This window comes from Rattus rattus, chromosome X, assembly GCF_011064425.1.
Source record: "Rattus rattus isolate New Zealand chromosome X, Rrattus_CSIRO_v1, whole genome shotgun sequence".
NCBI lineage: Eukaryota > Metazoa > Chordata > Mammalia > Rodentia > Muridae > Rattus > Rattus rattus.
This window is the reverse complement of record NC_046172.1, coordinates 21,822,904-21,843,175: the sequence shown is the minus strand read 5'-3', so window position 1 is coordinate 21,843,175 and position 20,272 is coordinate 21,822,904.

Below are 20,272 nucleotides of genomic sequence, written 5' to 3'. Positions count from 1 at the left end.
GCCCTTCATGATAAAAAGTCCTGGAAAGAATAGGAATTCAAGGCCCATACCTAAACATAGTAAAAGCCATATACAGCAAACTAGTTGCTAACATTAAACTAAATGGAGAGAAACTTGAAGCAATCCCACTAAAATCAGGGACTAGACAAGGCTGCCCACTCTCTCCCTACTTATTCAATATAGTTCTTGAAGTTCTAACCAGAGCAATCAGACAACGAAAGAAGATCAACGGGATACAGATTGGAAAAGAAGTAGTCAAAATATCACTATTTGCAGATGATATGACAGTATATTTAAGTGATCCCAAAAGTTCCACCAGAGAACTACTAAAGCTGATAAACAACTTCTGAAAAGTGGCTGGGTATAAAATTAACACAAATAGTCTGTAGCCTTCTTCTACACAAAAGAGATACAAGCTGAGAAAGAAAGTATGGAAATGACACCCTTTATAATAGTCCTAAATAATATAAAATACCTCGGAATCAAGCAAGTGAAAGATCTGTATGATAAGAACTTCAAGCCTCTGAAGAAAGAAATTGAAGAAGATGTCAGAAGATGGAAAGATCTCCTAATCTCATGGATTGTCAGGATTAATAGAGTAAAAATGGTCATTTTAGAAACGCAATCTACAGATTCAATGCAATCCTCATCAAAATACCAATCCAATTCTTCAAAGAGTTAGACAGAACAACTTGCAAAATCATCTGGAATAACAAAAAACCCAGGTTAGCTAAAACTATCCTCAACAATTAAAGGACTTCCGGGGGGGAATCACTATCACTGATCTTAAGCATTATTACAGAGCAATAGGAATAAAAACTGCATGATATTGGTTCAGAGATAGACAGACCAGTGGGATAGAATTGAAGACCTAGAAATGAACCCACACACCTATGGTCACCTGATTTTTGACAAAGGGCCAAAACCATCCAATGGAAAAAAGATAGCATTTTCAGCAAATGGTGCTGGTTAAACTGGAGGTCAACATGTAGAAGAATGCAGATCGATCCATGCTTATCACCCTGTACAAAGCTTAAGTTCAAGTGGATCAAGGACCTCCACATCAAACCAGGTACACGCAAACTAATAGAAGAAATAGTTGGGAATTTTCTCGAACACATGGGCACTGGGGAAAATTTCCTGAACAAAACACCAATGGCTTATGCTCTAAGATCAAGAATTGACAAATGGGATCTCATAAAACTGCAATGCTTCTGTAAAGCAAAGGCAACCATCATATTGGGAAAAGATCTTTACCAATCCTACAACAGATAGAGGGCTTATATCCAACATATATATATATATATATATATATACATAACTCAGAAGTTAGACTGCAGGGAGACAAATAACTCTATTAAAAATGCGGTTCAGAGCTAAACAAAATATTCACAGCTGAGGAATGCCGAATGGCTGAGAAACACCTAAAGAAATGTTCAACATCTTTAATCATAAGGGAAATGCAAATCAAAACAACCCTGAGATTTCACCTCACACCAGTGAGAATGGCTAAGATCAAAAACTCAGGTGGCAACAGATGCTGATGAGGATGTGGAGAAAGAGGAACATTCCTCCGTTTTTGGTGGGATTGCAGACTGGCGCAACCATTCTGGAAATCAGTCTGGAGGTTCCTCAGAAAATTGGACATTGAACTACCTGAGGACCTAGCTATAACTCTCTTGGGCATATACCCAAAAGATGCCCCAACATAAAACAAAGACACATGATCCACTATGTTCATAGCAGCCTTATTTATAATAGCCAGAAGGTGGAAAGAACTCAGATGCCCTTCAACAGAGGAATGGATACAGAAAATGTGGTACATCTACCCAATGGAATATTACTCAGCTATCAAAAGCAATGACTTTATGAAATTTATATGGAAATGGTTGGAACCGGAAGCCATCATAGTGAGTGAGGTATCTCAATCACAGAAAAACACACATGATATGTACTCATTGATAAGTGGATATTAGCCCTAATGCTCAAATTACCCTAGATGCCAGAACACATATAACTCAAGAAGGATGACCAAAATGAGACTGCTTCACTACTTCTTTAAAAGGGGAATAAGAATACCCTTGGTAGGGAATAGGGAGGCAAACTTTAGAACAGAGGCAGAAGGAATACCCATTGAGAGCCAGTCCCATATGTGGGCCATAAGTATCTAGCCACCAAACTAGATCAGATGGATGAAGCAAAGAAGTGCAGGCTGACAGGTACCGGATGTAGATCTCTCCTGAGAGACACAGTCAGAATCCAGGAAATACATAGGTGAATGCCAGCAGCAAACCACTGAACTGAGAACGGGACCCCCTTGAAGGAATCAGAGAAAGGACTGAAAGAGCTTGCAGGGGCTTCAGACCCATATGAACAATAATGCCAACCAACCAGAGCTTCCAAGTTCTAAGCCACTACCTAAAGACTATACGTGGACTGACCCTGTGGTTCAACTGCATAGGTAGCAAGGAATAGCCTAGTAAGAGCCTCAGTGCAAGGGGAAGCCCTTGGTCCTGCCATGTCTGAACCCCCATTGAACGTGATTGTTGGGGGAGGATGGTAATGGGGGGACTATGGGAAGGGGAACACCCATTTAGAATGGGAGCGGGAGGGGTTAAGTGGATATTGGCCCAGAAACTGGGAGGGAATAACAATCGATATGTAAATAAGAAATGCACACGTTAATAAAGATGGAAAAAACAAAGGAATACAGGTGAATACAGGTAAATACCTAAAGCCCTTAAAGAGGAAGCACATAAATCCCTTAAAGAAATTATGGTAAATACTGTGAAACAAGTGAAGGAACAGCACAAATCTATCTAGGATATAAGAATGGAAATAGAACCAGTAAAGAAATCACAAAGGAAGGGTATCCTGGAGATGGAAACCTTAAGAGATCATGAGTTATAGATGCAAGCATTACCAACAGAATACAAGAAATAGAAAATAGCATCTCAGCCCTAGCAGATACCATAGAAGATATTTAAACAACATTTAAACAACAAAGAAAATACATAGTTCAAAAATCTGCTAACCCAAAACACCCAGGAAATTCATGACACAATGAAAAGACCAAACCGAAGAATAATAGGAATAGAAGAGAGTAAAGATTCCCATTTCAAAGGGCCAGGAAAGATCTTCAACAAAAATCATAAAAGAAAACTTCCCTAACCTAAAGAAGTATATATCTATACACATACAAGAAGCCTCAGAATGCCAAAATGGATTGAACCAGAAAAAAATTTCTTCCTAGCACAGAATAATCAAAAGAAGTAAAACACACAGAACAAAGAAAGAATATTGAAAAACAGTAATGGAAAATAGTCAAGTAACGTATAAAAGCAGAGCTATCAGAATTACACCTGACTTCTCAAGAGAGAATCTAAAAGCCATCAGATCTTGAACAGATGTCATGCCAACACTAAGAGAACAAAAACGCCAGCCCAGGCTGATATATCCAGCAAAACTCTCAATTACCATAGATGGAGAAACCAAGATATTACATGACAAAACTAAATTTAAACAATATCATTCAACTTATCCAGATCTACAGAGGATAATATAAGGAAAACTCCAGAACAAGGAGGGAAACTATACCCAAGAAAAACCAAGAAATTAATCATCTCAGAACAAATACAAAGGAAGAGAACCACACAAACATGATACTACCACTAATAACAAAAATGACAGGGAGCAACAATCATTGGTCTTTAATATCTCTCATTATCAATGGACTCAATTCTCCAATAAAAAGACATAGGCTAACAGACTGGATACACGGGACCCAGCATTTTCAGGAAAGACAGACACTACTTATAAACACTAAAGGGCTGAAAGAAATATTTCCAAGCAAATGGTCTCAAGAAACAAGCTGGTGTAGCCATTCTAATATCCAAATAAAGTAGACTTTCAACCAATAATTATCAAAAGAAATGGGGAAGGACACTTCATATTCATCAAAGGAAAAATCTAAGAACTGAACTCACATTCTGAACATCTATGCCCAAAATGCAAGGGCTCCCACATTTGTAAAAGAAACATCACTAAAGCTCAAAACACACATTGATTCTCACACAATAATAATGGGAAACTTCAATACAACACTCTCACCAATGGACAGATCATGGAAATTTAAACAGAAACAGTGAAACTAAGCAAAGTTATGAACCAAAGGGATTTAATAGATTTCTACAGAACATTTTACCCTAAAACAAAATAGTATACCTTTTTCTCAGTACATCATGGTAACTTCTCCAAAAGTTGTCACAAACAGGCCTTAACAGATACAAGAAGATTGAAATAATTCCATACATTTTATCAAATCACCATAGACTAAGGATGTTCTTCAATAACAAGAAAACAACAGAAAGTCCACATACACATGGAAGGTGAACAATGCTTTACTCAATGATAACTTGGTCAGGAAAGAAAGAAATTAAGAAATTAAGGACTTTTTAGAATTGAATGAAAATTAAGGCACAACATACCCAAACTTATGGGACACAATGAAAACAGTGCTAAGAGCTCTGAGTGCCTCTGAAAAGAAACTGGAGAGAGCATACACTAGCAGATTGACAGCAGACCTAAAAGCTCTAGAACAAAAAGAAGCAAACACATTTAAGAGGAATAGATGGCAGAAAATAATCAAACTCAGGGCTAAAATCAGCCAATTAGAAACAAAGAGAACTATACAAAGAATTGACAAAACTAAGAGCTGGTTCTTTGAGAAAATCATCAAGATAGATAAACTCTTAACTAAACTAACTAAAGGGCACGGATACAGAATTTAAATTAACAAAATCAGGAATCAAAAGGGAAAGAAAACAACAGAAACTGAGGAAATGTAAATAAACCCATCAGATCCTATTACAAAAGGCCATACTCAACAATACTGGAAATTTTAGAAGAACTGGATTTCTTTTTATGCAGATACCAGGTACCAAATTTAAATCATGAACAAATAAACTATCTAAACAGTTTCATAACCAACAAGAAAATAGAAGTGTTCATTAAAAGTTTCCTAACCACAAAATCCCAGAGCCAAGTGGTTTTAGTGCAAAATTTTATTAGATCTTCAAAGAAGACCTAATACCAAGACTTCTCAAACTATTCCACAAATTAGAAACTGAAAGAATACTACCTAATTCAAAACCTAGCCAAAATTATGCTGATAGCTAAACCACACAAAGACCTAACAAAGAAAGAGAACTTCAGACAAATTTTGCTTATGAATATCAATGCAAACATATTCAATAAAATTCTAGCAAACCAAATCCAAGAACAGATGAAAATGATCATTCACCATGATCAAGTAGGCATTATCCCAAGGATGAAGGGATGGTTCAATATATGCAAATCCATCAATGTAATGCACTACATAAATATACTCAAAGAAAAAAATCTCTTGATTATCTCATTATATGCTGAGAAACCTTCGACAAAATACAACACCCCTTCATGTTAAAAGTCTTGGCAAGATCAGGGTTTCAAGGCACATACCTAAACATAATAAAAGCAATATACAGCAAACCAAGAGCTAACATCTAATTAAATGGAGAGAAACTTGAAGCAATCCCACTAAAATCAGGGATAAGACAAGGCTGTCCACTCTCCATTCAATATAGTACTCAAAGTTCTAGCTAGAGTAATTAGACAACAAAAGGACATCAAAGGGATACAAATTGAAAAGGAAGAAGTCATGGTTGCACTATTTGCAGATGATATGATAGTATATATGTGACCCCAAAAACTGTACCAGAGAACTCCTTACACCAGTCAGAATGGCTAAGATAAAAAACTCAGGTGACAGCAGATGCTAGTGAGGATGTGAAGAAAGAGGAATACTCCTTCATTGCTGGTGGGACTTCAAGCTGGTATAACCACTTTGGAATTCAGTCTGGTGGTTCCTCAGAAAATTGAGATTTTCCTGAAGACTCAGCTATACCACTTCTGGGCATATACTCAAGAAGATGCTCCAACAAATAATAAGGCGATGTGCTATACTATATTCATAGCAGCCTTATCTACAATAGTCCAAAGCTGCAAAACAACCCAGATGTTCCTCAACAGAAGAATGGATACAGAAATATGGTACATTTACACAATGGAATATTACTCACCTATTAAAACAAAGATTTGAAGAACTTTGTAGGTAAATGGATGGAACTAGAAAATATCATCCTAAGTAGGATAACCCAGACTCAAAATGACATACATTGTACATACTCACTGATAAGTGGATATTAGCCCAAAAGTTCAGAATGCCCATGGTACAACTTACAGACCATCTGAAGCTTATGAAGAAAGAATGTGCAAAGTGTGGGTGCTTCAAATCTACTTACAAGGGGGAAAATAATCATGAGAGGCAGAAAGAGGGAGGGACCTGTGTGGGAGAGGGGAAGGTGAGGTAAAGAAGGTGGGTAGGACCAGGTATGGGAAGAGATAGGGAGTGAAGTCCAGAGGGACAGGAGAATGAATAGAAAAAAGTAGCAGTGGGGGTGGGGAACTTGGGAAAACAGAAATTTCTAGATGCCAGGGATGTGAGATGCTCCCAGGACCCAATGTGGATGGTGTTAGCTGAAATATCCAACAGTGGAGAGATAGAATGTGAAAAGACCACCTCCAGCAGGTAGAAATGGCCCCCATTGAAGGAGGAGTTGGGACACTCACCCATCTCAAAAATTTTAGCCCAGAATTGTTCCTGCATAAAGGAAATGGAGGCACAAAAATGGACCAGAGACTGAAGGAAAGGACCAGAGACTGCCCCTCCGTGTGATCCATTCCATCTGCAGACACAAAACTCTGACACTGTTGCTGATGCCAAGATGTACTTGCAGACAGGAGCCTGGTATGGCTGTCCTCTGAGAGCCTCTGCCAGCACCTGACTCAGCATGCAATCATAGTCAACCATTGGAGTGAACCTGGGGACCCCAGTGGAAGAGTTAGGGGAAGTGATAAAGGAGCTGAAGGGGATTGCAACTGAATAGGAAGAGTAACAGTATCAACTAACAGAACCCCTCAGAGTTCCCAGGGACTAAACCACCAACCAATGAGTACACATGATGGGACCCATGGCTTCAGCTGGATATGTAGCAGAGGATGGCCTTATCTGTCATCAATGGGAGGAGAGGCCCTTGGTACATTGAAGGCTTGATGCTCCAGAAAAAGGGAATACTAGAGGGGTGAGGTGGGAATTGGTGGGTAGGTGGGGGAGCACCTTCTTAGAGGCAAAGGGGAGTGTCATGTGGTAGTGGGTTCATGGAGCAGACCGGGAAGGGAAATAACATTTGAAAGTAGTAAACAAATAAGATGATTAATAAAAAATTAAAAATAACAAAACATTCTGCCCTAGATTGGTTTGGTAAGACTCAGGAAGTTGTAAAATAAGGCTCAAAGGCTAGATATTGTGGCCCAGGCTTTTAATCTTAGAACTCAAGTGGCAGAGGCAGGTAGATCTCTGTGTCTTTCAGGGCAGCCTGGTTTATATTATGAGTTCCAAGACAGCTAGGACTATAAGAAATGTTTATGACTAAGTACTCAAGGTAGTTCATAAAAACTCAAGAAGTGAACAACTTAAAAGTTTCAGGAAGTCCCTGCAAGACACAAGATTCACAAGTTCATTGCCTAAAGTTGTATAAACAGTAAGCATTAGTAATTGGAGGAGATTCCTAAACCTGTTGAGCTAACTACAAGTTACGCAGAAACCTCCAGGATTCCAGCCTTCATGAGTTATCACCCATGGTAAGGTAGAGTTTTGGTGATGCAGCTTGTACCATTCATCCAAACTCAGGTAAAAAATTCCCACTAAATTCATTAGTTCATGAAGTTATATTTTGGTATAATTTTATTTTACCACTGACTCCCTCTTTGAACTTTGTTTTATATCTTTCCAGGAAAGGAGTCATATAACACTGAGCTTGCCATGTAGCCAGGGTTTGCCTAGACTCTGTGACCCTGCTTTCTCTTGGCTTTTCAGGTACTAATATTACAGTTGTTCATCAGAATACCTTGCTTCTTAGTCCATATTGATAGTGTCAGACCACTAGACCACTGTTGAGTGCTTCAGACTTACCCATGCAACTCAGAGAGTCAAAAGTAAAAGGCTTTCTATAAAAGGTTTGAATAGGATGGTCCCCACAGACTCATGTGTTTGAATGCTTGGCCTATAGAGAAGGACACTAGTTGAAGGTGTTGTTGAAATCAGTTTTGCCTTGTTATACGAAGTGGTTCACTGTGGAGGTGGGCTTTGAGGTTTCATATGCTCAAGCTAAGCTCAGTATGCCAGTCTCCTGCTGCCTACAGATCAAGGTGTAGAACTCTTGGCTCCTCCAGCACTATGTCTACCTGTACATTGCCATGTTTCTCACCATAATGATAATGGATTAGATCTCTGAACTGTAAGTTAGCCCCAATTAAATAGTTTTCATAGTTATGGTATCTCTTCACAGCAATGGAACCCCTAACTAAAACAATTTGCAAAGTTTTGCTATGAACCTCTTCCTTCTCCTCTTCCTCCTTCTCCCCAAGTCATACATAGTTTTAATCATGTATAGTCTTTGGCCTAAGTCATAAACAGTCTTGGTTTGTTGAAGCAGCACTTGCCACAGTAGTGTCTACCAAAGTGGTTAGGCACAAAAACTCCAATACCTTCAAACACTCTAGACAAAGGTCAGTTTCATCTACCTTATAATATTTGGCATGTCCAACTCAACCTTTCTCTTCTGCTTGTTCATCTTGGGAGTGGCGTAAGACCTTTGCTCAGCAGTACCACAAAGTCTCAACACAATATGAAGGTGAAAGAGCCAGAGTTGGGGTCAATCTAAGGCCAGTGGGAAAATTCCACAACAAACCTCTGAGCACAAAGACCCCTCCCTTCCAGGAAGGGTAAAGCTAGTTTAATTCCTGGAACAACTACAAAACAACTATCAGACACAGCCACCTGTGATTCCCCAATTAACCCCCTTGGAAAGTTCTGGATGGTTCACTGAACATGTGTCAATTTGAAGCTTGGTTTGCTCCATCAATAGTACCCTGCCTAGTTACTATTGTTTAAATTCTGCCCTTATTGTTTGAAATCTGCTCTTATCAAAGGTATATAACTCCTTGTTAGAGTCTGCTCAGGGTCATCTCCCTCTTGAAGCAGGGTAACCCTAGTCTGTTGGAGCAACAAAACCCCTCTTGCTTTTGCATCAATCACTACCTCTGTGAATCTCATTCAAGGGGTCTTGGTAGAGGTCCAACTCAAACCTCACAAAAGGTAGACTCCTTTTGAATGTCGTAGTCAAAGTATGGCATCTTCCAACTGATTACCAGCAAAGTTAGCCTTTGATGATTGGGAGGAATTTCTTCCTTATCCTGGCTCTTGGCCTTTATATTTTCTACAGTGTTTAAGGGCTCAACCTTCAGATATTATACTAGTATCTTCCCTGTCAAGGTCTTTGCAAAAATTTGCATCTTGATGGTCATTCCACCACAGATGTCAGATCAGAAAGGCAAACCTACTTAAAGATAATTAAACTGGGTATGGTAGTACGTCCTTGTAGTCTCAGAATTCAGGAGGCTGAGTCAAGTTCAAGGCCTGTCTGGGTTAGACAAATGAGACCCTGTCTCAAAAGAATAAAACATGTAAGTCCACAGGTTCATATCAAGTATACTGCTTTGATGTCATTTATAAAATATTGGCTATCTTTGGGGTGGTGGTGGAGAATGGCCTATATTGAGTAAAATTCATACTGCTCTTTCAGAGGATCAGAACTTAGCCCCAAGTACACTTGCTGAATGACTTATAACTGTAATCCAGCTCTTGGAGGTTTGACATTCCTTTTGGCCTCTGTGGGCACTGCACTCATGTGCACAAACCCCCACACATATGCATATAATTAAAAAGAAACTTAAAAGATATTTTTAAAACGTTGCTTTTCTTTCTAGATCTCAAGTGCTAGGTACAATTTAATTATGTGCATCCTAACATGCTTCAATAATTTTGAGTACCTGTCAGTTTGTAACATAATAGTATAAAAGAAGATCAAAGATAGAAATTATTTCAGAGATAGAAGTTCTGTGCCAATAATTGCTTGTGATGTGATAAGCATCAAAAAGGAGGAACAATAGCTTGAATAAGAATATATGAACATTCTAAGAGTCTGTATCAAAGAGCAGGTTAGAGTTGGGAAATTGTCAAGCCCCAGTGAGCATGGGTATAAGAGATATCTATAACAAGTGAATATGCCAGATAGAGCAGGATTAAAAGGTACTTTGTCAGCCTGAAACAATTTACTGAAACAATCAGGAAATAATTTCCACAGGTAAATAAAATTACTCATAGATTCTAAAACCAACCAAATTTAACTGAAATTTTGTATTACATTTAGGTTTCAGTTTCCATGAATGTCACAGTAAATCAATCAATTGACATCATTTTGTATAATGTGAATGTAGTTCTAGGACACAAGATTTAATCCCAGAACAAAGAAGGTATTGATTTTACTAGGTTCCACCTGAGCTCTGCGTATATTGCATTCTATTCTCAATGACATAAATAAGTCTGTGTTTAGAGCAGGAAGATATATAGAGGTTCAGACACCATTTTTAGCATCTCAGAGATAGCTCTAGGTAAAAAAAGATATTGCGGAAGCACATCAGGTGACCTCAAGGATTTAAGATTTTGTTTTATGAAGGGTGAATTGGACTTAATTTTACAACACTGGTATAGAAGCTATCAGAAGGAAGGAAACCCTACTAGGCACATTAGTTCTTAGTTCTTAGTGAAGATGAGAACTCTGTGAAAGTCATCCATAAGCACGGTGAGGGTTTTAGTAGGAAGGTTTATAACACTCATTACGGGAAAACTCAAAAAAAAAAAAAAAGGTAGAATGTCCACATTGAAGAATCTCTGAAAAGTGGTTTCCTGTACTGGTGGGAAGTTGAACCAAATGGTGTTCAAGAAATCTATCATCTCTCAAGTATCATGATTCTGTAATCTCCCAGGAGGTTCTAGAGGCACATTGCAGATATCTAAATGCTATCCACTGGCAAACAACAGGGATTTATTTCCTTAGAGTTTAAGGGGCCAGAAGTTTGAATTTAGTCAAGGTCACATTCATTTAGAAAGCTCTATGACAAAGCATATTCCTTGTCTCTTCTAGTTTCTGGTGGGTCCAAGACTTCTTTAGTTTGTGGCTCCTCCAGTTTCCACTTCCATGAGGGTTTTAGTTATCATGTTATCTTTCCTCTGTATACTTCTTATGGAGATAGTTAACAATGGAATTGAAATCCCTTGGATAAAGTACACTCATTAACACATCTTAAAAGCTTTAACATAAGTACACCTACAAAAATCACTTTTCTAAAGAGGATAGCATTCATGGGTTGTAGTGATTAGCCCATTTTGGGAACTACCACTCAACTCATTATACTCATTTAAAGTAAATAATAATTCTATAAATGAATGTTTATAGAATGAAAGAGACATGTTCTTAGCTATTACAGATTTTAAAATGAGATGAGATCACTGGCTAATAAATCATAAATTATAATATAGCCTTTTCATTATGACAATTGGGGAACTTATAAGAGCTAGAAAAACATAGAGATAGGGCATATAATCCAAAAAATATTCTGAAAGAAAGGTCCTCTGTACATAGGAGGATAGTTCTAAATTTATAGAGGAAGTAGTGGGGCCATGTTGGACTGGAAACCTGGCTATGTTTGAGGAATTTGTATAGGTTAAACAACCCATCTCTGAAAACTGGAAATGATCCAGTTTGAGTACTAACCTGCTAACTTAAGGAAAAAATTCCAAGCCTAACCTTATATGATAGCATAGTTAAAGTACAGGGGCATTAAAAATATTGTATGTAATTTTCTTCAAGCTCTACATATTAGGTGTTTATGAAGCATAAGTGAATTTGAATATTAAGTTGGGTCTGTGAGAAATAAGAAAAAAATATCAAGAGACTAGTGAAAATGAAAGTTTTTAATATACAGTTATGCAAACAGGGATTCCACCATAGAGAAAAGGCAAAAATGTCTGGTTCAAGTTAGTGGTTTTTCAAGTTCCCTGATTATGAAAAATTCCTGTCTTCTATTTCCATGAGCTAAGACTTGCCTTCTTCCTAAATTTCCCATCCCATTGTTTTAAAACAGAGAGCCTTATCTAATGAGTGACTTGGGGCTTGAGACTGTTCTTTTTTCTAATCATAGGTCCAGTGTTACAAAATAGACTACCTGGAACTTTTCAACTCTCAGATTTCTGAGGCAAGTAGGCTCTAGCTGCCAGCACCGGGAGAATGGTACCTAGCAACTCCTGTTATTTATAACTTTGATGAACTTTAAGTCAACCTTATACTGAAAGTGGACTATAACAACTTTTTTTTACAAGTCCCATCCCTAAGATGGCTCATTATACATCTATTCAAAAATCAGAAAATATTCAAGATCTATTTGTATGTATTAATTTTGCCTAGGGAATGGGGACCTGGAGAAGTATGTGCTTCTTGTTCTTAGAGAAGTATGTGGTTCTTGTTCTGTGAGAAGGCTTTCTAGTTTATGTTCTACAAGAAATAGATCACAAGACAATAGTTTTAATGTAAACAGTTAATAATGGCTTGGGGCAGTCAGACAGGTAGAAAGGAGCAAATACATCCTGTTATCACTGTGGTTGAAGAGGAGATTTTTTTTTTGTAAGGAAACTGTAGAAGCCAATGTAAAACACATGTAGTCAAGTTATCTATGGATAACTTTTATGGGTCATTTTACTAGAAACTATGTCCAAGAAGCTTACCCATCAGCAGAACAGGCAGTCTGTAGAAGATGCCAATGATGGCTTTTAATTGGGACCAAGGGAACATGCGCAGGATGTAGACAGTACATTCTGCAGGAAAAAAAAAAACCTGCTATGTTCCAAAGGTTATTTCAAACAAATGATTCTAGCTGTTTAAATCCAGAAATAGATTTTAAGTTAATAATGATCTTGAGAAGTTAAAATCATAACTATTCATTAAGAGCTATACGAGGTCCTGGAGAGATGGCTCAGCAGTTCTGTTCTTGCTGAAGATACATGTTCAGTTTCCAAAACCAACATGACAGTTCACAATGCTCTACAGTTCCAGTGTATCCAATATTCCATTCTGGTATTTGTGGACTCTTGCACATGGTACATACAAACTTACAAAACACACATATATACATAGAAATACTTTTTAAAAATTAAATGAGATGCTTGAGTTATGTGAAAGTTTATAAAGGAACAGGTCCATTTAAAGGAATTTAAAACAGAAAGATAGAGGACTAAAGATGAAAGAGTAAATAAAATTATTACCATTAGCAGGAATAAAAAGTGTAGCAAATGAAAGAATGGCACTTCCTGTCTTTGCCCCTAAAGTGAATAATACGTATTTGCTTCATGATTACATTTTTTACAGTGATGAAATATAGCTTGGTGTATCAAAGGATCGACATTCTGCCTAAGATCTGGGAAATTGCTTCAGATACCAAACTTTCTAAGACTAAGAGAGAGCAAGTGCTGTCAGTAACATCTCATGACTGTACTTAAAGCTTTGATAGTGTTATTCTGGCTGCTATTATATCAGTTCAAAAGTTAGCTTAATTTATAGAATTGAACCTAATATTAATCTACTTTGCCTTTGTGAAGAAGCAAGGTTGGAAGATGGAAACAGGGCTGGGGTGTTGGAGTAAAGACTCAGACTCTCAAGTACCTGGAGTGAGTAAAATCCAAGTACACCCAAGTCTTTTACTGAAGGTATTGGGATCCTTTACATTTTGGTAAAAAAGATATCAAAGCTACTAATCAATGGCTGAATAAGTATGTGGAGAAAACCTGTGCCCCAGTCTCCTTTCATAATGCCAGGAGAGCAAGGAACTGAAAAATATTTCAATATTACCTAAAATAACCCAAGGTTCATAAAATTATTGGCATTCACTGTTTTTAAGCAGTATTCTTTTCCATGGATCAATTTATCAGCCTCAAAGTCACTACCAAGTAGGCTTTATTTTCATGTTGAGGAAAATGGGACTTACAGACTTTTCCTGTAGTCAGGGCCTTGTTGGTTTTAAATGGTAAAGCTGGGGTCTAAACTCAAAACAATCCAAGTTTAGAACTTGCTTATCAAGATGCGCATGACATTTCTTACCTGTGTTATAAAACACGAACATCATCTTGGGCATGAAATGGTGGTTTTAAAAAAAATCTATCTATCTATCTATCTATCTATCTATCTATCTATCTATCTATCTATCTATCTATCTATCTATCTATCTACCTACCTACCTACCTACCTATCTACCTACCTATCTATCTATTTTTTGAGTTATAGGGTAGTATAAATTATTTCAGAACTATATGTTCTTTCTTAGCACTCATTGCCTATGGAATAAATTTTTCAAACATCTATTTTATTTATGCTTTTCTACTGAGTTTGTAGTTCAGCGATGCTGGGATTTGTCTGTTTTGTGTGCCCTTGCATTCCTATTAACAGCACAGCTGGCTGGTGAAAGGTTGAGAGAATAAATGATTCCATTTCTGTGTTTCCTTTGTTAATGGGGAAAAAACAAGTTGTTGAGGAAAGAAATACAATTTTATTGATTGGTTTCTAAAGCCATGGTGCTTTGTCCTGAGAGCTTTTAGTGCTTGTAATATCTAATTATTTGGGAGGCAACATTTTTCAGCTCTTATTTTAGGCAGAATATCACAAATTATGTTTCCATGTTAATAGGATTCATAAATGTACCTTTCAAATGGTTCGTGGGAGTGGTATGTATATTAAATATGCTTTCAAAATGTTTCACTTAAAGGAGTTATAATTTGGACTTTTCTTTTGGCTGACAAGTCTTCCCTAGGTGTTGCTGCGACTTTACTAAATATACCACATGGTAGTAGTGGGCATGTATTCCAGAGTATTATATTTGGAAATGTCTCTGTATGTCCCTTTTATTCCTTTGCAGCCTTAGAAAAGAAGTCTTATGAATAAATAAATAAATAAATAAACAAATAAATAAATAAATATGTCTCTGATTTGGACCCTGTTGTCTACCTATAGAGCCCTTTCTCCTAGCTGGACTGCCTTGCCTGGCTGCAGTGGGAGAGGATGTGCTTAGTCCTGATAAGACTTGATGTGCAGGAGTGAGAGGGTTAGTCCCCAGGTTGGGAAGGAGATGGAGGGTGGGACCAGGAAGAGAGAAGGGAGGCAATAATTGGGATGTTAACTGAATAAATAAATTAATGAGAAAGAAAAAAAGCAAGCCCTATGTTAGATTCTTCCACTTTGCAGTTGCGAGATATGCAAAATGTTTCACTGTTATTCATTCATAGTATCTGAGTTGTATATAGTGCTTAGGAAAGTGCCTGGTATATAATGGAGAATCAAAAACAGTTGTCTGTCTAAATCAACTGAATGAATGAGCATGTGAAGGCTTGGTTTGAATCAACTTGATGCCATTTGAAAAAAAATATATATATATATACATTCTTTGTCTGCTGGAAAAATGACAAAACTCCCATATGTATCCATTGATCCATTGTAGGGAACTTAGTCTTAGCTTTGGAAGTTGGAATGCAAATGGATATGTTCCCCAGTAACATAGGAGATTGGCTCCAGGATCAACCACAGACACTCAAGAACTTTACATAAAATAGCACAGCATAGAAAAATGGTTTAGGACCCATGAACACATCCTTTTGTATACTTCAAATTATCTTCAGATTCCTTGTAGTATCTAAAATGTAATTGCTATTATTGTTACACAAAATTAAAGAATATTGGAAAGAATATTTATATAAATTTATGTAAATGATTTCAAGACTTCTGTATGGGGGCACTAGTATTATGCATTAAAATATGACCTTGCAAAAGGATTTGTATTGGGAGAGAATTATATGGTTATACTATGGTATTTGGTGATATGATCTAAAGATCAATGAGGTCAAGTTGCTTGATAATTCTGCATATATGTAAACAATATATAAATATATAATTGCATTTATCAGCAAGTGATAAATCTTCACTGATTTTTCTAGTATTCTATCAATCATACAAATTTAAATATTGAGGTGTCCAACTTTATTGCTGACTCATTTATTTTATCATTTTCTTTATGTATGGTATAGAAACAATAATAACAGTTTCTCATAAGGTGTTCATATCACAATCCCTAGAATTCATAAATGAGTTTCATTATATTGTATGGCCAAAGAGAATAACCATCTAGATGGAAATTGGATGAACAATCAGCTAACCAAAGCAGTATCTGAAACCACTTTTAGTCTAAAGTGGAACACCATTCTTTAATGTTCAGAAAACCATGGAACAAGCACTAAATCAGAAAACCATATGCTGCATTTAAAGAGCAAGAAAACATGATGCAATTATTTAATTTATCATGTCATGAAGCAAAAGGTTGGGGTTCTTCTTCAGCAGTTTCGGGGACATTAAACAAACAGCTAAATTTAATTTAACCTTAATTTTTTAAAAACTATTTCTTCATGATTTAACATATATTTAATGTCCTTTTATTATAGTCTCCTCCCCATTATCCTCGCTTATCCAGTTCCATCTCCCAAGGAACATCTTTTCCTCATTTGCACTTTTAGTCCTTTTGTTTTTGTGGCTGACTGCATTTAATTAGGGTTGCCTGCATGAACATGGATGGAGGTTAATTGCTTGGGGTGAAGCAATGTACCAGTGGCAACACCAATGAGGAAAATTAATGCCATTTCCCCAGCAATCATTTTCTCTGGAGTGAGAAGTGGGTCCTTAAATGTCCCTTCCTTATTCATGATAGAATGTCAGTGAGCCCAGTCTTGTGTAGGTCTTCTGCAGATAGCCACTTCTGCTGGGAGTTCATGGGTGTAGCACTCATGACAGATGCAGAAGACAGCATATTACAGCACTCTTTCTCATCCTCCAGTTTTTATGGTTTTTCTTCTCCTTGTTCTACATTCCCTAGGCCTTAGAGGGCATGAGATAGATGTCCCATTTAGGGATGAGCACTCAAAGGTCATTTATTCCCAATATAATGACTAGTAATGAGTCTCTGCATTTTCTCTTGCCCCAAACAAACAGAAGCTTCTCCAAGACTGAGAGCAGCAGCCTTATCTATAGGTATAAATATAGATATTAAGAAGGCGGGTTGACACCATTTGTCAAAACTACAGTAGTAGGATGGCTGTGACTTTAGGATTTATTTATATAAGAGGCTCTGTCCCATCCAAAGTAATGATTGAGTCAGACGTCAACTGGAGCAGAGGGTGTTTTCACTCTATGGACAAAATTTTGTGCTGTGAGCTAGAGTTTTTCAATCCTCCTGGTGGTTGTCAGGTCCAAAGAAAATCCCATTTTCCCAAATTAAAAAAAAAAAAAAGAACAACCAAAAGGCAAAAAAGCCCCAGAAGGGGCAAATGTCTATTTGTGGTCCCTATTAGTATAGTAAAGGCATCTGGCATCTAGGCTCCTTCAGTATCATAAGGGCCTCTTAAACATCTCAATGCTCATGCTATCTAGCATCTTAGCTTTTCTCACCTCCTCTCTTACCCTAAACTACCTCCAGTTCTTGGGCTTCCCTCCCCTGCAGCTAAGTAACTACTTATTCTCCTTATAATCCCCACCTCTCTGCTTCTTTCATGGCCAGGTCCAGTCTGCTGGCCATGTTCAAACTACTTTTCTCTTCTCTGCTCTGTACTGCTCTGGACTCTTCCAGATACCTCTGGTTGTTTTATCTTTCGAATACACAATATGAACTTTCCCCCCATCCATAACATGGAGGGATCATGTCATCAGTTTATACAGTGGCGAGTTCACCAGTGACCTATCTTGCTTGCTTTAGGGCAAGGAGTCTCAGGAGGACTCTCAATACTGAGGCAACTCCCCAACCTCAGGGTCCAGTAGATAGAGCAATAATTTGCCTGTTATTTTTCAGGAGAGGAGCCAGCAGGAACACACTAGTGAATCCTTAAGGCTACAAGCATTGCCAATTTGAGTTCAGCAAATGCCCTGTCTGGTGAACTCTGGGCTCATCATAATGCTTTACAAAAGAGATCACACATCAAGGAGCTGAGTGGCTGGGTCTTGAGAATGCTTTTGAAAATGACTTGGTATCTACAGAGAAGCTTCAGTAGGTGAAAACTTAGCCATTTCTTTTTAGCAACCTTCTGATGACTTCTCCTATATGCTTACCTTTGCAATTTCCATAAAAAATATGCTAATACCTATTTTCTATTTCTACCAATTCCTTCGGATTTCCCTCCATTCTTTCCAGCTTAACATGAACTCTGATTCCAAATTCCCTACCAGTTACTTGTGACAACACATTCAGCTAAAATTTCAAGAACCCAGGTGTGTGCTCTCAGGTCCAAAGGAAGTGTTTATTACCCAAACTCTATTTTAAAAGTCAGTCCAAATATCCATAAATGAGTGCAAGCTGGACTGTAGAAGAATTTCTGGCATTTTGATAAAAGCCTGCCTTCCTCAGGTTCTCTTTGTGAAACTGGTTCTCATTTACCAAACGGAATTATTTTCCTTACTTATGGCAGAAGGAACAAATGGCTACCTGTACTGTTTATTAGCATATCAAAACTCATGCGGGCCCCTGGGTCTCTCAGTACCAGATAGAGGGACCTGCTACACACTTCAAAGTTCCAGCTCTTCTCACTGCTTCCCCTACCCTAAGCTCCAGCTCAGTTTTCCCTCCAGCTCAGTTTCCTTCCTCTTAACTACCCATTTTCCTTATAACTGCATCTCCCTTTATCTCCGCCTCCCCTCCTGCTTCTCCCAATATGCTTTTTCTATTGTCTCTCCCCTGCTATTTTCTTTTCTATGGTAGATATCTCTAGCCAGATCCAGTCTACAGGCCTTGTTACATCTACTTCTTTCTTTCTCTGCGCTGGACCTTCTAGATGCTTCTGGCTCTCACATTTACAGAACTTTCCTCTTAACCATATCATGGAATAGGTCATGTTTATACATGTGCAAAGATGCGAGGTGACAGCTTCATAGTCCCACACCTACTCTCTTTGCTTCATCTTTATGATCTATTCACTTGTGGTGGAATGCTAGCCATGTGGCCCTGAGGAGCTTTAGCAGAAACTAATTTGGCTCTGGTAGGTAGCTCACAGGGGCATGACGGTGGCATTGGCTGCCTGCTTAAGAGCAGCATCCATTTAAGTTAATGAGATTAGGACTCACACAAATTATGTGGAATGTCAGGCATAGCCTGAACCTTTGTTTTCACATAATTCAGATAGAGAAAGCAATGGAACTTACAAGTTACAGGGGACCCACGCATAATAGCATCTCAAAAGTATCAATATGTAAGAATATGAAACTGAGGCAGAAGCCAGGGGATTTGAACTGGTATCATCATGTGTATGGAAAGAGTAAAGTCCAGAGAGGATGTGTGTTGTTGGCATGGCCACAGCCATGTCAAAGACTCCAATGCCTCAACCCCATGGGAGTGGCCATGACTTCCTTCAGTGAGGGATAGCAAAGCCTTCCTCTTGTCTGAGTACAGACATTAGCAGTGTATGCAGAAAATGTTTACCATAGTTTTCTTCCTCAAAATGTTTACAGCTCAAAGAACCCACCCCTATAGAGATTGTCCCTAATGAGATCAGGTAAACCTTTCTCCTTGTTTATCTGTGTGCAGTAACCTCACCTTTTTATTCAGTTGAATTCAATAACCTCACCTCACTACTCAACAGCATAAAACAATTATACCAAGATTCTGGGGTGTTGTAGCTTCTCTATCTAAGGCATCCAAGGCCAACAAGGCCTATCATCTATCTATCTATCTATCTATCTATCTATCTATCTATCTATCTATCTATCATCTATCTATCTATCTATCTATCTATCTATCTATCTATCTATCTATCTATCTATCTATCTTCTCCTATCATTGCCTCATAGACCCTAGTCAGGGTTCTGGGACCCAAACTATGTAAGACACAGCAACTAATTGCAGCAGAATCCAGAACACGAGTATCTGGGTTCCATCAGGTAGTAGAATGTAACCTTTAGAGTCTAGGCCAGATGCCCCAGCAAATTGACTGAGCTAAATTTGCCATGAAACACATGAGTCATTAATCCTGTTGGGAAGAGAGGGGTCGAACAGAAAGTTATTTTAAAATGGCATTATTGCTAATTTTTATGTAATTTTCCTCAACTGTGTCTAATATAATACTGATTTCATATAATGGAATTACTGAATTTTAGAGGAAGGAACCCAATATTACATTCTCTTTATTATCCAGGAAACTATC